Source organism: Passer domesticus, chromosome W (assembly GCF_036417665.1).
Source record: "Passer domesticus isolate bPasDom1 chromosome W, bPasDom1.hap1, whole genome shotgun sequence".
In the NCBI taxonomy this organism is placed as follows: Eukaryota; Metazoa; Chordata; class Aves; order Passeriformes; family Passeridae; genus Passer; species Passer domesticus.
Window position 1 is genome coordinate 17,206,514 of NC_087511.1, and position 9,990 is coordinate 17,216,503.

Genomic DNA, 9,990 nt, shown 5'->3' on the forward strand with positions numbered 1-9,990 from the left:
GGCAGGTAATGATTATGTATTATGTGTCCTTAGAAACCGTGTGAATATGTAAAGCCTTTTCTGTATAAATAGAGAGCAGGAGTCTCCAACTCCTCACATACGTCTTTGGAAAAGATTTCACATGCACCCAGTGCTGTAATAAACACCCTTCTTTTCAACTTCAACTAATTGGAGAGTCATTCTGTCCATGCTTAAGTTACATAAATGTTATAGTTGTGCTATTTTTAGTAACTGCTGAAAAGGTATATAAGCTCAGCTTTGTGAATCAATAAACAGCTTCATGTGTGCAAACCATGGAGTCCACATCTCTTTTGTCAATCACTGTCAAATGGTGCCCTCGTTGTGAGGAAGCAGAGATCACCTAGCTGAGAGACTGATGATGAGCCCTGCAGAACTAAGTGCTGCTCAGAGGAAGCAGGAAAGCCGACCAGTGATGAACCCCTTCGGGATAAAGGAGGTGAGATACCCCCTCCGGGATATAGGAGGTTAGACGCTGCAGGGGACAATGGGTCAGGAAATATCTGCCCAGGAAAGAGACATTTTTGAACTTATGTCTAAGCTGTTGTGACAGCATGGCAAAACTGTACCGTCACATGACTTAAAAGTTCTATTATGATGGGCAGCTGCTGAGATCCCAGGAATCACCGAATCCACGGTCTTTACAAGAGATCTGTGGGACAAAGTGGGAATTAAGCTATGGGATTCGGTTACCAGGGGAAGTAAAGCAGCTGCAGAAATTATGCCTTCCTGGTGAGTGATTTTTGAGACCTTAAAGGCTCAAGAAAACTCCCAGGCTTCAGGGAATGACTGCTCTCCCTCTACAGAAGAAGCTCAATGCTCTTTAAAATCTGAAGAGACTGCTGTAGCAGGCACAGGGCCTGCACGGCCTCCTTGGCGATCAGAGGCCTGAGAGCTAGGAAATGCCAAGTCAGCATGACTAAGGCTTTAGAAGCCCCTCTCTTCCATCTTTCGGACCCTGCTTATCTCGCTGTAAATCCATAGGTCACTTTCCCCTGACCCTTACTATTGGACAGTTTTCAAAACCCCTGTAGGGTATAAAAACCCCTAATTCTGCCCGGTTCGGCAGAAGAGCTGTCACTGGACCCTTCGCGGAGACCCGAATAAAAGAACCCTGCGGAACCCATACAGCGCTTCTCTCTCTCTCTCTCTCTGCGTCTGCTGCGGCGGCACCTAGTGCTGCACCGGGCAAGCTAAAAGAGCTGAAATCACTAAAGAGCTGACTATCACTAAGAGCTGCAAATCACTCTAGCTTGCCCAGGTTGCCTGAGCCCCCCCGCTGAGCTATCCTGGCCGGCCGGCATTCCCTGCTGGGCTCCTGCCCTGAGGGTAATGGCCAGACCATAGTTGGCGCACCGAACAGCAGGAGGCCTCTGGACCGACATCTGAACCGCCGCGATATTCTGGCCACGGAACTGAATGCCGGACCTGGCATTTCAGAGGAGCAGCATTTCTTCTTGAAATTGTTACTGCCTTCGCTCGTCACAAATCCTGGAAGAAGAAGCTCTCCATTTTAGAAGGACTCTTCTGGACAGGAGGTCAGCCGAACCGCAACACGACACCTGAGCATGCAAGTGTTCGTGGAGGCTGACACGGCAGACGACCCCCAGCAGAACTTTGACCCACAACTGGCTGAAGAAGTGTAAGTTTAAAACAGCCTTTCTTGCGTTCAAAATACTTTTTCCTCGGGTCCTTTTTTTTTTTGTTTTTTTCTTTTTTTTTCTCTTTTTTCTGCTGTTGGGGAACGGGAACATGGGATCAAAGCTTAGTGCATTTAAACAATCCCAGAACGAGAGAGATTTATATTTACTAATCCTAGAAATCCTATCTTCTAACAACTTTTCTTTTTCTAAAGGTAACCTTTCAAAAACTAACCTGAAAAAATTTATAAAGTGGATTGTCTGCCACTTTCCAGATACTAATACACAGATCATTACCTTAGACTCCTTTTGGGATACAATTGGGACCATGATATATAAGTTTCAAACTAACCAAGACTTTTCTGTAACCCAGTTTTTACCTATATTTCACGCTATAACCAAAGCTGTAGAAAGAACTAACAAAAAAATAGTAACTTCAGGGCAAACTTCTGTTGAACAAAGCGGGAAATTCTTATCTGACTCAACAGAAGCCCTTATTTCAAATGCTAATCGAGCAGATAACACCCCCTCCACCCTGGATTCCAGTACTCCTCTGGGTCCTAGCGTCCTGCCGTCCACCACTACCCTTGCGCTGCACCCCGCCGCGTCCATGGCCGCTCCCCACCCCCTCCTCCCCCCCGCCTCCCCCTCGAGAGCTACACCCTGCACGCCTCCTTGCTCTGTGTTATCTCCAAGAGTATCTGTACCAGTTCCCGCCGAGACTGACCCAAACCCCACTCCCTCTGCCGTCCCTCCTGTCCCTGCCACGGCCCCCCTCACCCCCTCTTCCGCCCCTCCCGCCTTTGCTTCCTCAGTCCCACCCACCACCCCTGCTGTCTCCCCCCCACCATCGCGCCTCTGCCTGCCGCCGGAATCGTCCCCGCCCGCGTACCCACCCCAGACCCAAGCCACCCTGTATCCACGGCACCTTCCTCCAACCCCGCAGCCTCCCCCCTCCCGCACCCCCCCTGCCCCCATACCCAGGCTCTGCAGCCACACACCCACCCTCAGGGACCCCCGGTCGGGACCTCCCAGACTTCCTTCAGTTCTGCCCCCCCTCCCCACGCCCCCCAGTCCTGTGCCTGCTGTATCACGCATTGTACAGCCACTCCAGCCCTGCTGCCTCCCTGTAGCCACGCTCTGCCAAATGTTGCTCCAGCCTGCCATAAGAAACATAAGGCAAGGCCTGATAGCTCTCACTTCTCGTCATCTGATGACAGCAGTGACAGCGATTCTGATTCGGAAATAGAGTATATTGATCCATGGGCAAAAATAAAAATGGAAGCATAGCAGGCAGGGGACTGGCAATTATTTCAGAGAATTACTGCCTTTCCAGTAGATTATAAAAAAGGGAAAATGAGGAGGTGCTACTACTAGAAGGACATGGGAACCTATTACAAATAAAGAACTCGTGCAATTAAGAAATACCGCCAAAGAACATGGTAGAAGTTCACATATTTTTAGAAATTTCCTAGAAGCTACGTTCTCAGCACATGTTCTGGTACCCCACGATATTAAAAATATCGCCCAGTGCCTCCTTTCTCCCGCCGAGTACATGCTTTGGGAAAGGCATTGGAAAAAGCAATTAAAAACATTATCAGATAACTATGCTGCAGATGCTGGTAAGTCAAACTTTACACTCGAACAGCTGGTTGGTGAAGGGGATTTGCAGAAACCCTCTGACCAAGCTGATACTTTACCTAAGGCAACGCTACAAGACGTGGCTATAGCAGCAAAAACCTCCTTACTCCTTACCCCTGATGACTTTACCCCTACCCAATACTTTTCTACTATTAAACAAGGAATAGATGAAAGCTTTATCAAATTTGTGGATAGAATTGAGGATGCTCTGGAAAAACAGATAGAGAGCACAGAGGCAAGGAAAGAACTGTTGTGTAAGCTTGCCATGAGTAATTCGAATGAAAAATGTAAAGCAATTCTGAGAGCCTTACCCTTAGACACAGAACCTACCACAGAGCAAATGCTGGAAAGCTGCACACGCCACTTCTCCACTGAAGATAGTGGCCCAAGCAGTAACTAAGGGTGTTGCAGAAGGAGTTTCTAGTGCATATGCAGTAATAGCTTCCAAAGACCAGGTCCGCTGCTACCACTGCGGAGATTTTGGACATTTTATAAAGGACTGTCTAGAGAGGTCACCTCCCAGGTACCCTCGCAATTTCCACCAAAGGCCCCAGAATCAGCAGTACTATCAGCAGCGTCCGGGAAACTTCCAGCAGAGCGTGGTGGGGCCCCACGCAAAGACACCAAATCAAAGGCCATCCAGACCCAGTCACGCACCATCCCAGGAGATTCCAGACCACATGAGGAGGACCCAACACACGGAGCGATACCGAGGGGAACCCGCCGCCAACTGGTAACTGCACTGTCCATTGACTTTAAAAATGACAATGTTTATCGTGTTCCCACAGGCAAACGTGGGCCAAAAGGAGGTCCTTCTAACATCCTAATTATAGGTGATTCTCTCCATAGCCCAAAGGAAATATTTGTTGTTCCAGAAGTACAAACAGTGCACCCAGGACAAGAAATCTTTGTCCAGGTGTACTGCACAGACTTACCATACTTTCTTCCAAAGGGTACCCCATTCGCACAGGCCTTTCTACTCCCTAAGAATCACAGGGAACAGCTTCCTCTCAACCCCACAGCAATGTGGACACAAGTTGTGGGACCGAGTAAGCCTGTCACCGAGTGCGGTCTTACCTGCAGAGGAGAGAAGGTCCACCTACCAGGGATACTGGACACCGGTGCAGACGTGACCATCATCGCTCGCTCTGAATGGCCAGCACACTGGGATCTACAACCTGTGGCAGGCATGATTACAGGTATCGGTGGAGCTACAGTTTCCATGCAGAGCAAGAACAACATCCTCATCGAAGGGCCTGAAGGCAAGTTGGCAACCATCCGCCCATTTGTGGTAAGGGCCCCCATCACCTTGTATGGACGGGACATTTTATGTCAGTGGGGTGCCTCCCTACGTATTCCCAGTCCGGATTTCTAATTGGGGCCACTGAGGAGCGCGCACTGCCAGACACTCCTCGTCTCACCTGGAAATGCCACAACCCGATCTGGATCGAGCAGTGGCCCCTCTCTAAAGTCAAACTGCGTGCACTACATGCCCTTGTGGATGAACAGCTCGCCAAAGGCCACATCGTAGAGACCACCAGCCCTTGGAATTCTCCAGTCTTCGTACTACAAAAGCCTGGAACGGACAGGTGGAGGCTCCTCCACGATCTTCACAAAATCAACGAGGTCATCGAGGACATGGGTCCCCTCCAGCCTGGCCTGCCCTCACCATCGACGCTGCCTAGAGACTGGACACTTGCTATCATTGATATTAAAGACTGTTTCTTCAGCATCCCGCTGCATCCCCAGGATGCTCCACGGTTTGCCTTCTCCGTTCCCTCTCTTAACAGAGAGGCTCCACTCAAAAGATATCATTGGCTTTATCTTCCTCAGGGACTTAAATGCAACCCCAGTATATGCCAGTGGTATGTTGCTCACATTCTGTCTCCTGTTCGGAACCTATTCCCAGATGCCATCATCCATCACTATATGGACGATATCCTGGTCTGTGCACCAGAAAAAACGTACTTGGACAAAGCGGTTAAAAGGACTATTGAAACCATAGAAAAGGCAGGATTCGAGATCTGTGAGGACAAAATACAGTACACCAATCCATGGACTTACCTTGGACTCCAGATCCGGGAACGGACCATCGTACCCCAGCAGCTCACCATCCGAGACGACCCAAAAACCCTGAGAGACTTACACAGTCTGTGCGGATCCATCAACTGGGTACGTCCACTGCTAGGAATTACAACAGAGGACCTCGCTCCACTGTTCAACCTTCTTCAGGGCAAGGAGGATCTGGACTCTCCATGCACTCTAACACCAGAGGCCCGAGATGCCATCACCAAGGTCCAAGAAGCCCTGTCTTCACGCAAAGCCCATCGCTTCGAGCCCAGCCTGCCTTTCCAGTTCGTCATTCTGGGAAAAGCACCTAGGTTCTATGGACTGATTTTCCAATGGGACACTCAACTTCGAGACCCTTTACTAATACTGGAATGGATCTTTACAAATAACCAACCCACAAAGACAATTACCACCTTCCCAGAAATAACGGCACATTTAATAAAAAAGGCTAGAACTCGCCTCCGCTCCCTTGAAGAGTGTGAGTTCACATGCATATATTTCCCAATGACCACTGGGGACCTGGAGCATTTGCTCCAGACCAATGAGAGTCTCCAGTATGCCTTAGATAGCTATACAGGCCAAATTTCAGTACATATCCCAAAACATAAGCTTTTTAATCGTGATGTAACATTTCATCTGACCCTAAAATTAGTCCAAAGTAGGACACCTCTCAAGGCTCTAACCATCTTTACAGATGGCTCAGGGTCATCCCGCAAGTCGGTAATGACATGGAGAGACCCTAAGACCCAAAATTGGGAATCTGACATAAAAATAGTGGAGGGATCTCCACAGATTGCGGAGTTAGCAGCTGTTGTCAGAGCCTTTGAGAAATTCAAAGACGAACCTTTTAATCTGGTCACAGATTCAGCTTATGTTGCTGGCATAGCTATGAGAGCAGAACATGCTCTTCTCAAAGAGGTTTCCAATCCAAAGTTATACCAATTGATTTCTACATTAACATGCTTAATTTCCCACAGAAAACAACCTTACTATATAATGCATGTGAGGTCACACACTGACCTCCCAGGTCTCATTACAGAAGGGAACAGGAAAGCAGACACCTTAGCCATGGCAATAGAGACTGCTAATGTCCCTAACATCTTTGCCCAGGCAAAGTTGTCACACTCATTTTTTCATCAAAATGTGCCTGCCCTTATCAGAATGTTCAAGCTTTCAAAAGATCAGGCAAAAGCTATTGTTGCTACATGCCCGAACTGTCAAAAACTACCAGATACCATCTGTGGGGACGGGAGTCAATCCCCGAGGTTTAAACAGCTGCCAGCTGTGGCAGACAGATGTAACCCACTTTGCACCTTTTGGAAGGTCAAAGTACGTGCCTGTATCGGTCAATACATTCTCAGGAGCAGTATTTGCATCAACACATACAGGAGAAACTGCGCAGCACACCATAAAACATTTTCTCCTTGCCTTTGCTACCCTGGGAGTACCAAAGGAGATCAAAACAGACAATGGACCTGCCTATACCTCTCGTAAGTTAAAAGAGTTCTTCAGTGAGTGGGGAATACAACACAAGACAGGTATACCTGCAAACCCCACAGGACAATCCATCGTGGAAAGGACACATCAAACTCTCAAAAGAGTCCTCAATCAGCAACAGAGAGGAACAAAAATCACATCTCCAGTTGAAAGACTCTGCAAGGCTCTCTATGTCATCAACTTCCTGAACTGTACAACCTCAGAGCCTGATCCACCCATACTTCGCCACTTTGCAAATACCACCCAAGCAAAGCTCACAGAGAAACCACCTGTGCTGGTGAAGGATCCAGAAACACATAAAGTCTCTGGACCTTTCGAACTCATTACCTGGGGAAGAGGATATGCGTGTGTTCTACTACCATCTGGTCCAAGATGGTACCCAGGAAAAAACATAAAACCATACCTAGGCACTGCAAATACCACTTCCACAAGCAGTGACAAGAATCCTCCTGAGTCAAACACAAGACCTCCTCAAAACCAGACCAGCTCGGCCTGGAGACGAAGACGTCGCCAAACATCCACAGGTGGAGGAGACGACCGTCCCATCACACGACAGCAGACAAAACAGGAAGCTGAACAACATTCTGCGGCATCAAGCCCTAGGCCAGGCACACCCTGAAAACAAAACTGTTCTCTGAATTAGATGTTATTACCCTTTTTACCCAAAAAACCCTATTATCCCCTTTATCAACCCTTACCAAAAGCCTCTAACTTTTTACCCACTCCCCCACCCTTAGCATATAGAAAAAACAAAAACCAGTATAAACCTAAAAATAAAGGGGGGGGGGGGGGGTGGAAGGAACAGAGGAAAGGAACAAGAAAGGAACCCTAACCCTCCCCTCCTACCATAAAAATAACAAATTTTGCTTATATTCCCTATCAGAAGCCCCATTCCTGCCCAAAAATGAAAAATATCTCCCTTGGTGCTGTCCTCACTGCTGCCTGGATGTTCCTCACCGTACCGTGTGCCATCGGTTGGATCGGCCCACAGCCGAGCCATAATGTCTGGGTAACCTTAGCAAGAACATTAAAACAGGATAACATGTGCTTATCCATGGGGAGCGTTGATAACCCACTTTCCACATGTCTAGTAGGAATTCCTTTCATAGCCGATGACTGGCCCGCCTATAATTCAGAGCTTCTCCGCACCACAGGTAAGCGACCCCACCAGGTATAAACTTGGGACGAGTGGACAAAAATACTGCCCAATGCTCTTGAGGAACCTCAAGAATTGGATCTGTTGGGGTCCTCTAAGGCCACATTCTGTGTCAAATTTTACTTTAGACGTCCAAAGAATAATTGGCCTGAAATTGACCTGAACAAAAACACATACCGAAAAGACATATCGCCAATTAACAAAGCCTACAACCCTCACGACTGGTGTAATTACACTGCTCATGTGATCTCTGTGTCCTCTCTCCATCCCAAAGTTCTACCCAAGGGAACATTTCTCATCTGTGGTGACAGAGTATGGGCTGGGATCCCCTCACGACTCCAGGGAGGCCCCTGTACCCTAGGAAAACTTTCTACCCTTACTCCAAATATCACCTTGTTACACAATTGAAAAAAAGAGAGTGAATTAAAACTCCACAAAAGGTTCTACACAGCATTTGATGAAAATTGCGATCCCAAATTATACGATTGGAACAAACCTAAAAAGATAGCGGTCTCTATATTCCTACCATGGGTAGCTGCAGCTAAGGCCCTGGGTGAAATAAATCACCTTGGGTGATGGCTCAGTAAGCAAGCTAACGCTACTTCTGCTGCCCTGAGCGATCTCTTAAAGGAAGAAGAAACCACAAGACATGCCTCACTCCAAAATCGAGCAGCGATTGACTTCCTGCTGCTTGCCTACGGACATGGCTGCGAGGACTTCGAAGGGATGTGCTGCTTCAATCTCTCTTCACGCTCAGAATCCATCCATGCCAACATCCAGAAACTGAAGGGACTTGTGAAGGACTTAAAAGTAGAAAAGACCCCAGACTGGGTCAATGACCTCTTCGGTCAATGGGGATTAACGGGATGGGTTGCATCTTTGGTTAAGGGAATCTTGTGGATTTTTCTTGTAATTGTCATCGTGCTAGTTATGTTCTCATGCCTTGTCCATTGTTTTAAAAGAACCATAGGGAACGCCTTTTTTCTAAATACAGAAAGTGGAGTTGTAGCAGGCACAGGGCCTGCACGGCCTCCTTGGCGATCAGAGGCCTGAGAGCTAGGAAATGCCAAGTCAGCATGACTAAGGCTTTAGAAGCCCCTCTCTTCCGTCTTTCGGACCCTGCTTATCTCGCTGTAAATCCATAGGTCACTTTCCCCTGACCCTTACTATTGGACAGTTTTCAAAACCCCTGTAGGGTATAAAAACCCCTAAACTCTGCCCGGTTCGGCAGAAGAGCTGTCACTGGACCCTTCGCGGAGACCCGAATAAAAGAACCCTGCGGAACCCATACAGCGCTTCTCTCTCTCTCTCTCTCTGCGTCTGCTGCGGCGGCACCTAGTGCTGCACCGGGCAAGCTAAAAGAGCTGAAATCACTAAAGAGCTGACTATCACTAAGAGCTGCAAATCACTCTAGCTTGCCCAGGTTGCCTGAGCCCCCCCGCTGAGCTATCCTGGCCGGCCGGCATTCCCTGCTGGGCTCCTGCCCTGAGGGTAATGACCAGACCATAGACTGCTGCTAAAGTTGTTCGCCCCCCCTTTACAGCGGAGTCTCACAATTCCATACATTCTGAAAAGACTGCATCTCCATCTCCCACACCACAGTGAACACAACCCTCAGCCTCCATACCATCTCTTACAAGGGGAAGGGAGGAGGGCCCTTCGCATTCTGTAGGGGCTTTCGCTGCTGGCTGTAGTCCAGAAAACAGTGAGGAAAGAGAACAGGAGAGTGCCGAGGAGGATCCCTTTGACCCCGGATACATCGATCCTGACAAAGAACCTGATTTATATCCCCCTGACCCTCATGACAACTGGGTATGCTTAAAACAACAAGCATTAAGGGAGGGAGACTTTGACATTGCTGAAAGAACTGTGGCACCAGTAATATATTCCGGAACCCAAAAATGGACTGCTCATTGGTAACAGCTGTCTTTCCCAGAAATTAAAGAGCTCCAACGGGCAGTTACAGAG